This window comes from Pituophis catenifer, unplaced genomic scaffold (assembly GCF_029215685.1).
Source record: "Pituophis catenifer annectens isolate HBS135680 unplaced genomic scaffold, rPitCat1.0.hap2 SCAF_8, whole genome shotgun sequence".
Taxonomy (NCBI): Eukaryota; Metazoa; Chordata; class Lepidosauria; order Squamata; family Colubridae; genus Pituophis; species Pituophis catenifer.
The window spans coordinates 15,416,072-15,431,221 of NW_027256888.1; the positions used below are offsets into that span (position 1 = coordinate 15,416,072).

Sequence of the window (15,150 nt, forward strand, 5' to 3'; positions counted from 1 at the left end):
ATTGAGTAAGTTGAATAAAATTAAATCAATGTAATGCAATCAAAAGATTCTGATAATATCAATATCTATTCCATTATTTTTGCTATAGGAAGAACACATTGCCCAGTAAATTCCTTGAATGTGCCAATTCAGCAATATTTCATGAGGCAACTGGGAAGTAAATCCAGACTCAGATAGCTTGTTTTAATACTATCAGTTTCACACACCATATTCCATATAAAAATTGTTAAACTGGATGCTGAATTTGCAAATATTTATTTATTTATTATTCATATTCCTATGCTGCCTGAGCCAGTGAGATTTGATCCACTGATCTGCTGAACTAGCAGGCAGCTGAAGTAGCTGCAGTACTGCACCCTAACCACTGCGCCACCTCGGCTCATTACAGCATGCTACATATCAATCAAGGTTATCCTCACATATTCAAGTCTGCTATTTGAGACATGTAGACATTTGCCACCCCTGGCCTTACACCAGGCTGAGCTATGTTTATATGCATCACTCTAACAACAAAATACTTCAAAATAAATTATTGCTGAAATTAACAGATAAAGACTCTGGAAATATTAATCAGATACATGGAAACCAATAGGGGAAAGAGAGAAAGTGACAAACATGCATCATGAACCAAATACAGCAATTTATGCATTTGTATCAGATATTGGAACAAATATACAAAGGCAGGATTTGCATCAGGCCATCACCAATATGCTTGTTGTCATTTTTGTGACATCATGGCTTGCTGTTAATGCTTTTTTTCTTCCACTGTAAAATGAAGATTGTTTATAACACCAAATTAATGACATACAGATTTACAGTACAGATTTAATTTGGGAAATATATGCTGTTCTTTCATTTTTGACTTTTTAAATGAAAACAGCATGTTTCAGCAGTCTAGTAGCAGCATAAAACCATTATGAAGCTTTAATGATGCAAAAACTGTACAAAGGTCTGGAACTTCAAAGGCATATTTATGAAGAAAACACATGAAAAATATTATCCCCAGATCTATGAATCTTAACTCAAAAATCATCAAACGAAACAATAAAAAATACTGGCCAAACATATACTGTTTTGCATAAACAATTTTTGGTTTTGAACCATTAGAAAAAAAAAAATTCAAACAAAGATTTGAAAGGAATTACTTGTGTAAAATCAAACAATATGAATAAAGAATTTATTATAGGATAAATTAATTATTCTCTGGAATTTTTAGTGGTATAATTTTATCCACCCTCATTTTTTCCATGTGCACTGTACTTTGAATTGAAAAATAATCATCAGTTTTCTGTCTCTACTTTTCTATGTTACTTGCTCTCACACTATTAAAAATGGAATATGTTGTACTCAGATTCCCAACAGATATACATATATTTGATTGGTTTATACCCATTGTCCATTAGAACTTATTTCTTAAGATACCAAACTTCAGTGTTCACCAATACGCTCAGTGTCAATGAAGCTACACAGAATGTCTGATATTTTTATTTATTTATTTATTTATTTATTTATTTATTTATTTATTTATTTATTTGTCAAGTACATATTAGATAATATATATAAGTATAAGCATAAATTGAATACATAAAATGAATACAATTAAAGGGAACATTAGGACAGGGACGGTAGGCACGCTGGTGCTCTTATGCACGCCCCTTACAGACCTCTTAGGAATGGGGTGAGGTCAACAGTAGACAGTTTTAGGTTAACGTTTTGGAGGTTTTATTCCAGTCCACGAATAGATTTGTTTTCATGCTTTAAAGCTTGCCTACTAGTTATATACTAATACAAAGCTACTTAGAGTTACTTGTCTTGATCTCTTTGAAGCTAAAGCTTTTATCAAAGCCACTATATTAAAGTATAGACTACGACTGATAGTTATACGAAACAGCACATGAAACTGGCAATGGGCTGCATTACCAAAGAAATGGCAAGGTAATGTGCAATGTTATTTTCCACATGTCAAGATCAGAGACAGTTCCATGTGAGTGTGGAAAGGAAGACCCCAAAAAGGTTTAGAATTCCATGTGGAATTCTGCAAGAGATTTGATCTTAAATCTATATAAAAGAATGAAGTATGGCTGCAGAGAGGCATATTTCGAAGTACAGTCTTCAGAAAAGAATAGACTCTTAGTGAAATGAGTCTATTCTCTGGTGTTTTTGGCATACAGTATGTTTCAATAATGTATTCTGCTGCTGCACTACAGGGTGATCGTTTGAATCACCAATATTTCTGTGGCAGAGTCAATAACACCTACATATGCAGAAGACAGTTTAAGTGTCAGAAAAATTCATCACCAGAACTCCTTCTGATTCTCATTCCTGTTAATACCCAGTTTCTGGAGTGCTCTAGAAAGAATGCAACTGAGAGTCTAGAAAGAGCACAGAGAAGAATAACAAAGATGATCATGGAGCTGGAGGTTAAAACATACCATGAACAATTGCAGGAACTGTCTAAGTCTAATGAAGTAAAGGACTAGGGGTGAAATGATAGCAGTCTTCCAATATTTTAGAAGCTGCCATAGTGAAGAGGGGATCAACCTGTTCTCCAAAGCATTTGTGGGCAGGGCAAGAAGTAACAAATGGACTTATCAAAGAAAGATCCAACCTAAACTTCCTGATAGTGAGAACAATTAATCAGTGAAATGGCTTGCCTCCAGAAGTTAAGGGTGCTCCATCACTGGAAGTATTTAAGAAGTGTTTGGATAGCTATTTCTCCAGAATGCTATGAGGTTTCCTGCTTGAACAGGGGATTGAATTAAGAGACTTCCAAGGTTCCAGCCCTGTTATTCTGTTATTAGGTTCCTGTTATAACTTATTAACTATATTTTATCCTGGTTACTACTATACAGGCAAAATAACTAGATTAAAAGGAGTGTCAAAAACTCTTGATTTCCCCCACTACCCTCAAAGCTAGCACATGGACATATCCCAATGATACTTTATGTGCAGTCCTTCTCCCCCAAACTCCACTCAGCTTAAAACATGCAAATAAGATTATTTGCCACTTAATGCACAGATGATGATTTAACAAAAAATTCTTAGGAAATATCCTACAAATACCACCCTGTGTCTCTAATGTTACTCTCTGCTGTGAAATGGGGTCAATTAAGATTGAGCTGAAAATCTGGTTCATCTTCTTTGCATGTTGGCTTATTTTTTTTCCCCATAGGATTGATTCTTCCTGTCATTAGCAGACAATTTTAGCTGTGGGTACAAGAGGTAATATCCTTGATTAATTTCATTTTTATGGTTTTTCACAAGATGGTCTCCTTCCTTTAGGACAGGGGCGTCAAACTCAATTTCACTGAGGGCCACATCAGGATTGGGTTTGACCTTGGAGAGCCGGGGGGGGGGCATGTCCATGATGGGCGTGACATGGGACCGCACCTCCACAGACATGGTTTTATAAACTTATAAAAATAGAGAGGCATACATTTCTGTGATTTTGTTTTTTTAATACTTACTTGATCTACTTGATCACCTTATGAGAGAGAGACCAGATCAAGAAACTGATTCCATGCGAAGACTAGAACTATAAATTTTTGACATAGGCTATAGTAGCAGATTCTGCAAGCCTGAAAGGTAAAATATTTTACTTTTCTTCCCTTTTATAACTTTCTGAATCAAGGACTGCCTTCTGCAGTAATGGAAGGCCTCCTGGACCACTCCAAAGGCCCCATTTTGGCCTGGAAGGCCTTCTGGACCACTCCGGAGGCCCCGCTTTGGACCTAGGCGGCCTCCTGGACCACTCCAGAGGCCCCGCTTTGGGCCTGAGAGGCCTCCTGGACCACTCCAGAGGCCCCGCTTTGGGCCTGGAAGGCCTCCTGGACCACTCCAAAGGCCCCATTTTGGGCCAGGAAGGCCTTCTGGACCACTCCAGAGGCCCCGTTTTGGGCCTGAAAGGCCTGCTAGACCACTCCAGAGGCTCCACTTTGGGCCTGGAAGGCCTCCTGGACCACTCCAGAGGCTCCACTTTGGGCCTGGAAGGCCTCCTGGAGGACTCTGGATGCTAAAAGCAGTTGCGGGGGGCGCCCCCACCTGCACCCCATTTTTGCTAGCAGAGGCAACGCGGGCTGGTCCTTTGCTATTTCCAGACTGGCCCTGCAGGCTAGATCTAAGCATCCTGCGAGTCGGATGCAGTCCGCGGGCCTCGAGTTTGACACCCCTGCTTTAGGATATGAAGAAGCAGGCAAATCACTAGCCAGCAATATCAGTAGCAAATGCAGTGACCCAAATGTTGATTGGCACCAGGTTTTCCGACCATATAACTAGCCTATTTGTAGTAATAGTAATTCAAATTACTGATCTTCATTTTGAAAGTCTTGTATCATTATGAATAATACCTCTTCACTGGTATCGTTTGGTATAGGAAATTATCTTTTATGTAGAAGATAATCTTTGCTATAAGCAGATAATGCATCAGACTCAACTGTTGTGGCTCCGTCCTCCGAGCCTATCTTATCGGAGGAAGAAGGCTCCGAACATGAAGGAGAGGAGACGGCCAGGCCTCCCTCTCCAGGACCCTCCTCTCTGGCAATGCCTCAGGTGTCTCCCGAAGGAGAAGAGATTGGCCAGGAGCCAGGTGTTTCCGAGCCGTCGGATAGTGACGAAGAAACATTGTAGTTGGACCCACGCCAGCGTCGGAGAGACAAGCGTGCGCAGCAGAAAAGGAGGCGTGCCAGAGATTAAGCTGAGTCACTGGACCACACCCCACAGGCTATAAAAGGGAGTGTGATGGCCATTCGGACTCTGTGACGGACAAAGCTAATCTCCACGGAGTTGCTGCCAAGTTCCTTATCACTGACGTTGAGTGTTTGAAGAGTTTATTTAACCCTTGGCTGGCTGGTTGGGTGTGTGCGTGGTACGGGGACAGAACATCAACAAAGCACGTCAGTTCCATGGTAATACTGTGTTTCCCCGAAAATAAGACAGGGTCTTATTTTCTTTTGAACCCCGAAATAAGGGCTTGGCCTTATTATCGGGGGGTCCAGCAGAGAGAGGCTCCCTCTGTGCACCATCAAGCCCCACCCCTCCTGCAAGGGGAGAATGTGAGCGGCCCAAAGGCACCAAGCCATGCGAGCGCCTGTTCCCTCCGCCACTTGCACGCCTCCCAGGCCTCACCATGTTGATGTGGGCGAAGCCGGTGAGCACCCGGCTGGAAGCCGCTGGAAATGGAGAAGGCGCCCTTCGGGCCAGCCGCCTGCTGCCAAGTCTTCCGGGAGCCGGGGCAGAGAGTCTTCCGGCAGCCAGACCAAAGAGGTGGCAAAGGGCAAAGTGAGGTGCAGCCCCGCAGGGGGAGACCGTGCTGCTGCCACCGCCATCCAAGCACTGAGGATGATTTCCTCTCCAACTTTCAAACCCCAGCTGGGAGCTGCTGTAAGCGGAGAAGAAGCCGGTCGGGTCAGCCACCTGCTGTGAGTCTTCCAAGAGCCAGGGCAACCGCATGGAGTTGGAACCATAGAGTGGGAAGCGCACTCCCAGAGCGGCCACTGCCGAAAGACTGCGTCGGTTATTTATAATTCCTTCTAATCTTTCCAATTCTAAAAAGGGAAGAGCTAAGATTATAGTTAAATTCAAACTATATACTGACATACACAAACACAGGTTTCTCAGCATTTATCTATGTTTTCACTATCAAAAACCTCTACAATTCTTAATTTAGATTTCTATAAAACCATGGTGAACAAAGCTATTTAGAGTCATTTGCCATAAGATATAAAATGCTATTTCTGCACTTTCAAAGCAACAGAAACATGGAACAGAATAAAAACAAATTCAATGTATAACAGCTTTAAATATTTTCTCTATGTGGAAATATACATCCAGTACTTTGAACATTACATTAAACCATATGCATTACATGGGTGGGAGTTGTAAGAACAATAAAGCATGCCTAAGTTGTTTGTCTCAAGCATGTCTAGGAGGTTTAAATGACTGCCCTTCCTTTCACTTTTTTCCCAAATGTAGTCCCATGAGTGGGAATAGAGCAGACTTAAGCGTGACGGCCCTTGCATAAAGTGGAAGAAAACTACTGCTTGGGAGTCAATGTGGGAGACAGACGCATCAATCAGAAATGAAAAACGTGTGCATTTGCTTATTCTGTTAATAAAACATACCTAAAGCAGTATTAATGGTTGCCTGCTTACTATATTTGAGGCTTCAAAGAGACAATTCTAAATATGTAGACAGTTAGGTAAAGTGTCTTAAATTACATAAAATAGAATTTACTGTATTTTTCGGGGTATAAGACACACACACCCCCCCGAAAAGAGGCTGAAAAATTTGGGTGCGTCTTATACTCTGAATGTAGCTCCGCCCACCTGCCGGCCCCCACCCTTTGGTCTCCGCGCGACCTCTTCCTTTCTGCAGAAATTGCCAGACAATGGCTTGTGTTTTTGGGCTCCGCACGTCGTGTTTTCAGCTCCAAACGTTCTGTTTGAGAGCCCTTCAAAGCTGCAGGGATCGCCAAAGCACATCGCCATCGATTGCTGCCTGAAAACGTGACGTGTTTGGAGGCTTAAAACGCAATGCACGGTGCCCAAAATGGCTACTGCTATATCTTATCCCTTCTGAGCTTCACTGGAGCTCCCTCCGATGATCAGCTTTTTTTTTTTTTTTTTTTTTTTTAGCTTTAATTTATATGCTTTGAAAGCTGTGGTTTCAAAGCTTTTTTCAACCCTAAGGAGGTGCTAGTGATTTCTGCGCTTCGCCTGCTTTTCTCATTGCTGTTCCCTCCGACGATCAGCTGTGCTTTAGAAGCTGTTTTTAAACCCCAACTGGGGGCAAACTAATGTGCTGAAGCTGACCAGGCTAAGGACTCTAGCCAGATGAATACCTGGTAGGCAGAATTTTTTTTCCCTATTTTCCTCCCCAAAAACTAAGGTGTGTCTTATACTCCAAAAAATATGGTAAGTATAAGAAAAGTATGCTTTACTTTAAAAACTGCTTTGTTTGGTCCCATAAGAAGGAAATATTTATCAAAGCAGAACAGACAAAGGCATTTTAAAAGAAGAATGTTTTGCAAAAAAGCACTCTTCTAAATCAGTGCTTCTCAAGCATGTTGGCCTCAGGACACATTTACATTCATAAAAATGCCTGGGGTTTAGGTGTGTTACATATAAATATCTGCTGTATTAGAAATTAAATCTGAAAATTTTTTTAAGTATTTATTTATTTGACTTTGTGGACCCTCCTGAAAGGGTCTTGGGGATCCCAGGAGTCTCCAGAACCCCTGTTCCAAACAAAATTCTTAATGGGAAATACTTTTTAAAAGTATACTTTGAATTTAGTTGCACTGGCACCTGCCATAGTTAGGTAGAAAATTAAGGGTTTCAAAATCCGCACCTGTCAAAGTCCATAAACACTACATGTATTTTGAAATCTGTGGAAAAAAGAGAATATAACATCATTAGCCCTGTTTAAAAATCAGAATATTATATGGGATTACAAATGACAGAATAGCAGTGCTTAAACACCCAAAGAATTTACATAGCATAACAAAATTGACTTATTACTATTTACTTAACATCTATCATTTAAATCTAGTGTGCTCCATGATTGTGGTATTCCAGCTGTAACCATAAACAAAGGTTTGTTTTGATTTTCTTTATATGATGAAACAAAACTAAATCAATTTTCTAATCCCAATAATAAGGACTACACTATCTAGTCATCTTCAACCATATAAAATGTTGATAGTATACAGTAAGCAAAGCACTACTTTTTCCCAGCATATTGCAGCTTTCAAAGAGGAAAAACACGTCCAATTTTTATTTAACCAGCAAAAATATAAGGTTCCCATGAGCTGAGCATGCTTCTTTGTAATTTTCTGGGCAAAACTATGAGAGAGGTGTGCTACTGTCTTCTTCTGGATTTGTTTTTTTCCCTTCATAATCTAGCCTTTGGATGTAATGGGAGGCTAGCGTAAGCTCATACATTCTCATTCCATTATTCCACACAGAGATTCTGCAGGTCACAGAGGTCTAACCCTAACCCAAGCCAAACTGTATAAGCAAAATAAAGAGAGCACCTGCAAGAGATTGTTGGTGTTTTACATTTACAGTGCACGAGTCTTTGGCTATGCTTACTGGTAAATCTTGAGGCACGATAGCTCAATGGCTTAATGATGCTGGATATAGTTTCTGCATCAGCGGTTCGAGTCCTAGCACTGCGTGTTGGGGTGAGCTCCCATCACTCGCGTCAGCTTCTGTCCACCTAACAGTCTGAAAGCATTTTTTATGCAAGTAGATAAAATAGGTACCACTTGGAGAGTGGGGGGGGGAGGGGTGACGAGCTGGTGCTCCATGCAGACAGTCAGATTCCTGCCCTCTGAACCTTCCTAGTTGCGGTGCCTGTTTTCGAGGTGGCTCAGGGGAGGCCTTGAATGATGCTGCAGGAAGACCTGCTTATCTTTCTTTCTGATGCGAAGCCAGCTTGCCCCCTTGTGAATTGTGCAAGCATGTACCTGACTGAGCTGGTAAACAAGCAGCCAAACTACTGCTCTGCAATTGCATTATAGTTTCCTGGCTAATGAAATAATGCCATATGCTATCAACAACAACAATAACAACAACAACAACAACTGGCAATCCCAATATATTTATAGAGGATCAGATTGGGGATACACTATGCACTTTCCAGCAGCGGTTGGCTTCTATCCAGATTACATTAAGCATTCTAGGAAACCAAGGACTCAGTTTACAGTTAAATATTTGCTTTGGTGTCATTTTCTGGTTTTCCACAATTAGTTTTTAAGATAAAGGGAACTTCTTACCTCTTTTGACTTGCTAGAGATTTTGAACTTTTGCTTTTATTAGTAACATTTATAAAGTTGTATTTGTTGTTTCTATACATAGCATAGCTGTTCAAGAGATCAAGAATTTCTGTTTATTATTTAGTGTCATGGTTATTTCGCAATTTCTCTTTTTACTGCAATTTATTTACTTTGAAAAAGCTGGGCTTAATTTGTTCTCAGCTCCTTTCCCCAGGCTTACTAAACCAGCAGCTGCTTTAACTTAACAATACTTGTTTCAGCATGGAAAGCAAAAAAATCTCATACATAAAACACACTTGCTGAGGTTGTGAAGATACTTATTCAACTGAAATGCCTGAATGAAAAAGTGTCCTTTAGGCCAAGTAAATGATTTGGCTCTGTGGGATTGTGTGAGAAAACTCTTCATTAAATATAAAATGTGGTAAATCAGAATTTTCAGGTAAATCTCTGAATTAAGACTGCATTTTTTAAAAAAATAAAATCGTATTCATACCTCTTTTCTCTCCCTAGCTTGCAGTAAGGAAAGGCTAGTAAGGAAGTTGACATGGACTGAGATATAAAGTAAGACTCCGAGAAAGATATGAAGCTGTGGGACATTAAACAAGAGCCTTGGTAGTACAGGGGTTTAAGGCACCCTGTTATTAAGCTTATTAAGACCAGCTGCCTGCAATTACTGCAGGGTTCGAATCTCGCCAAAGCTCAAGGTTGACTCAGCCTTCCATCCTTTCTAAGGTAGGTGAAATGAGGACCCAGTTTGTGGGGGCAATAAGCTGACTTTGTATAAATATACAAAAGGATGAAGGCTATTGCTGAGCACATTGTAAGCCGCCCTGAGTTTTCGGAGAAGGGCGGCATATAAATCAAATTAAAAAAAAAAAAATTCCCCAATCCAAACAGCAAGATTGGAAATAAAGGAGACTGGTTATTATAAAAGGATAAAATGTCATATCAAATCATGCAAGCAAGTTGAGTTCTGTCATATCATAGAGATGCTACTGGATGTAGTATGTTGAATTATACTCACTGGAAGAAAGCTAATGAGATCTACCTGGGTAAAACAGAAAAATAGTTTTATAAATTACTACAAGTTTCCCTATAGATGAGAATTGGAGACTTTTCATCAATTTTTCTATAGCACAAACAACAAAAAGACTTTTGACATCTACCATATTGGTCCAATGTACCTCAGACAAAAGCTAATATAGGTATATGCTGATTTGACTACATAATAGCTCATAGAATATAAGAACCAACAGAGACACTATTTTGAATCTATATCCCACCCCTCACTGGCCCATTAATCATAAATCAGTAGCAAATGGCACTTAACATCCCAATGTCACACATCCATTCATTTAGAGTTATCATCAACACCTAAGATCTCTTGAGCAGCTGCTAGCCGGGATGGTACATTAGTGCACTGAATCCCAGTACTGGTACATATCTTAAATTCCATTTATATATTAACTTAACCCAAAAGGTTCATTATCATTTTTTTTCTTTTGCCAAGATGTATAAATTAAGCCAATACACTAAAACAGGAACACTCCACTTAAACAGGCTAAGGAGCCACAAACTCTGTAGAATAAAATTGTTCAATACTGTAGATAAACAAAGGGGAACACACAAATGTTTTTGATTAGGTTTTAAATAATATTAAGAAAGTGCCAAGTGAAATAAACATAAATTAAAAGTAAACAGTCATTCAGCAGACAGTGAGAGCCAGAAACAGGAATTGCTCAGGAATTCTGAAAGTTGAAGTCCACAAGTCATAAAAGGGCCATGGTTACCCATCCCTGACATAGATGAAACAGAGGTATACCAAAGAGGGTTATTGGATCAAAATGAATCTATCATGTTTTGTTCAAGTATGGCAAGGTGGCTATACCAGGGGTCTGCAACAGGGGTGGGTTCTAAATTTTTTTACTACCGGTTCTGTAGGCGTGGCTTATTTTGTGGGTGTGGCTTAGAGGTCATGTGACTAGGTGGGCATGGCTAGCTGGTCAGTCATTTCTGGAAGGTCCTCGCACTTACGACCAGTCCTCGCACTTACGACCCGACTCATTTGTTTGCTTTTAACACTGATCAGCTGTAGAGCGGCCCTTTGAAGCCCCAGGGCAAGAGTTTAAACAGTTTTTTTCCCTCTAGTCATCAGCTGGGACTCAGGAGGCAGCAATAGATTGGGGGTGGGACCAAATAAAAGGTAAGAATAACGTGCGGGGGTGGGAGGGCGGGGGGGAGAACCGGTTCGGTGATGTCATATCGTCACCGCTACCGGCTCGGCTGAACCGGACCGAACCGGGAGGAACCCACCACTGGTCTGCAACCTTAAATACTCAAAGAGCCATTTGGACCCGTTTCCCACAAAATGAAAATGTCGACACCTGTGGTGGCCCGAGCGCTCTGCCAGCAAAAACGGGCTCCCGAGCTCTGTTTTCGGCTACAACGCCCTCCTGCAACCCTCTGCCAGCAAAAATGAAACTCGGGAGGGCTGCTCTCCTGAGCTCTGTTTTCACTGACAGAGGCACCACAGACAGGCCCTTTACTGTTTCCAAAGCGGCCTCATGGGCCAGATCTAAGCACCCTGCGGGCCGGATCCAGGCCCCTGGCCTTGAGTTTGACATTCCTGCTCTACTGCCTTTTCCTCTTCCCCTGTCTTCTTATGATATCCTTTCCCTCCTTCTCCATAGTGCTAGTAGGTCAGAGAGAGAAAGGGAGCAGTTGAGCTTTCTGCAGCAATCAGCTACATTTCAAGTGAAGAAGTACAGATATTGCTTGATGAACAACCAAAACTGCACAACCCAGATGAAGAAGAAGAAGTGCTACCTTTTATTCTCCCTGTCTTCTTCTCTCACCTTCCTTCCATGGTTTATCTTTCCATTACTTCACAGTGCATGGATGCATAGATGTGTCTGACAAAGAGAGATCATTTTAAAAAAAAAAATCATTTGGAAGATGTCTTAAGGTATGTGGATAGGAAATGTAAGAAAGAGCAAAAGAAAAATGATGATCAAAATTTGGGTGCTTGGCAACAGGTATGTATTTATAACAGGTGCAGTGTCCAGGGGCCATGTGGTCATTGTTGTAAGCACCCCAGCTGACTTCCAATAAACAAAGTCAATGGGACAAGCTAGATTCACTTAACAACTGTGTGTAAGTGCTGTTGCTTAACTACACTTCACTTAACTATGGCAAAATGGTCATAAAAATGGGGCAAAACTTGCCCAACAACTGCCTTGCTTAGCAAACAGAAATTTGGACTCAATTGTGGTCTTAAGTCAAGGACTACCTGTAATGCTTTTTTCACAGATAAAAATATTTCAGAATTGTGGGTCCACTGTATGCTGTGATAATTTGTGGGTGCACGTGTGCGCGGACATGCCTTTGAATACGTACTGACTCCTGTCGACTGTCTGAACAAGTCCTTGCAGATTTCTTGGTAACATTTCAGAAGTGGTCTGCTATTGCCTGTTTTCAAGGACTGAGAGACAGAAAAAGGTCACACAGCTGGATTTTGCCTAGAATGGAACAAGTACTCAAGGTCACCTTAATCACTGCAGCAAATTGGCTTTCTATGCTGTGATCACATTGCTACACAAATTGGAGCATATCCAGTCACCTATATATCTGTGGCAAGGGATGATAATCTATTTTTCTATTTAGTGACCTGCAAAACTTTTTACCAGCACTTGAGTAAGACAACACTTACTCAGGTGCTGTCCGGCTTTTACCATGCAGAAGTCTGACAGCACTTGACAAGAATTTGGAAGCCACAGTTTAAAGAAAATGAAGGCAGCTAATATGTATGCTCTAATGTTAGAAAATTAATAGAAATACGAATTGCATTTGAACAGAAAATGTGCGGAAGATTCTCCTGAAGAGGAAGAGGATGCCACGACACTAGTAATACTTGTGAAAGATTTATAAAGTTCAAGATCATTACCATCAGCTAAGAAATTTGTTTTATTTATTTATTTATTTTAAAAAATGCCTTATTTTAATTCCCTCATCTCTATATACAGTGCTAGTTTTTTCTAACCTGTTGCCTTTCAGGCAGGTTGAGCTATATAATACCTATAATCTCTACAGTATGTGTCTGAATTTGGTAGTTGGGTTTTTATGAGAAATATAGTTGAAAATCTAAGTAATGTACCAAAATAAGGAAGGTTGTTCTATTCACAAATATAAAGTATTTTTTTTTGGCAGCTCTACCCAAAACATATCTACATATCTAACTAAGCATGGGTTTAATGGAAGTTATTTAAAGCCACAATTGACTCGTTTCACACAAGACACTAATCAATAAGCTATAGTTTGCACACAACTCGTTCACACAACCTATTAAGCAAATTCCTGTGGAGTCTGTGTGTCTTCTGCCTCACACTCCACATTAGCATGTGCATCTTGTTCCTTGTTTGCTAATCAACCCACACTTCTGATGTAAGAGTTGTCATAGAACCTTGACTGAAGATTGCCACGTTCCTATCTGGTCCTTCTCTTCCATCAAATACAACTTCAAGAAGGATGCACAGGAAGAGATAAAAGAGGGAGGGCATACCATCTAACCAGCCATATCAGTTCAATCAATTGTAGTGACCAATGGAATGACAGATGTTGCAGTCAGATCACAGTCACATAATTAGCGCTCAATGAGGCATAGATTTTCAAAATATCTGTACACCTGTCTAGGAAAGATATCTTCTAAGGGATCATTTTTCTTTTTCTCAGAGTGATGGCTTCCATGAGATTATTATTTTCTGCACCACTAGAGGAATTTTGGAAAAAGTTCTCTGAACCATTCTGCTTCCTTCAGCTTCTCCAAATTAAATAACTTGGCCTTTAGAGAACAAGCTTGTAGAACAAACTTCTGCCATCTGCACGCATCACCCATCCCCAGCTCAATTTCCATGTGGTGTTGGGGTTACTATGACCCTCTGAATCTGGGAGACTATCATTGCCTTTTTATGGGAAGAGGTTTGAAAGAGATTTATGGTATGACTCTTCCTGAAGAGATCTTCCCTAGATCCAACAATCTAAATTTAGATAACCATTAGCCAGTTTCCACCTCTCTGTTTTTAAGAAAGGTTGCTGAGGTAGTAGTGGCAGATAATTACAGAGCACGTTGGATTACTTGAATCCTTTTCGGGCAGGATTTAGCATTGAGAAGGCATTGGCTGCTCTTATACATGACTTCTGTAAAGATTTGGAGAGGAATTGTGTCTCTCTCCTAGTTTTTTTGGCTCTCTCAAAGGTTTAATACTATGAGTTACTTTATGGGATTAAGGCAGAGGTCTTCAAACTTGGTAGGTTTAAGACTTGTGGACTTCAACTCCCAGAATTCTCCAGCTATGCTGACTGGAGAATTCTGGGAGTTGAAGTCCGTAAGTCTTAAAGCTGCCAAGTTTGAAGACCTCTGGGTTAAGGAATGGAAGTGCTCCTTCAGGGGGCAGTTTCGTCCAATTATTATTGTGAAAAAAGAGATTGCCTTGGTGATTACTTATGTTAGGGGATTCCAGGCTTCTCCCTTTTTAACTTTTATAACAATAAAAATAGTACTTAGACATATATACCACTCCACAGTGCTTTACAGCACTCTCTGAGCAGTTTACAGAATCAGCATATTGCCCACAACAATTTGGCTCCTCATTTTACCGACCTCAGAAGGTTGGAAGGCTGAGTCAACCTTAGGCTTGTCAGGATCAATCTGCTGGCAATGGGCAAAGTTAGCCTGCAATACTGCATTCTGACCACAAGGGCTCCTTATAATGAAGCTGCTAAATGAGATCATTTAACATTTCACAGTTTGGTATCATTTATATTGTGGAAAAAATGTTCTGCCTAACCCAACTAAACTTCCTTGCTCTGAATCAAACAGAAAATGTCACAACTGTGCAGATACAAAGCCTGCCTGTCCAAAATATCTGGGAAACCTATGAAAGACTAAATAGTACCTGAAAAAGTACCTACAATCCACACAAGCATAATTAAACAAACTCCATTCTAACCTAGGATTGTTTCTTAACAAATCAAAGAGAAGAAACTTTTCCAGTGGCAGCCAATCTATTGAGGCAAGGATAGACACCTGGATTAGTTTAGCACCTGTATTTTGATAAAGGTTCTGCTATTTTTTAATTGTGATAGTGAAGGGAATATTTTAAATCAATAAAGGAGAATATTTTAAAATACCAGCTGGTTTTACCTGGCAAAATTCACCTAAACCAGCTTTTTTGCTGGTCCTCCAACCCAGAAAACACTAGCTCATTTGGGGGTCATTCAGGGGTGAAATCCAGCAGGTTCTGGAGAACCGGTAGCAGAAATTTTGAGTAGTTCGGAGAACAGGCAAATACCACCTTTGGCTGGCCCTAGAGTGGGGT

The 15,150-nt window shown here is 40.5% G+C and overlaps 1 protein-coding gene across 1 annotated transcript in view; it reads right to left on the reverse strand.

Moving 5' to 3' along the window:
• The window catches only part of LOC139320581 (protocadherin-23-like), a 52,804-nt gene that overhangs the window by 35,306 nt on the left and 2,348 nt on the right, over positions 1–15,150 (reverse strand). The gene's annotated exons all lie outside the window — the stretch shown is intronic.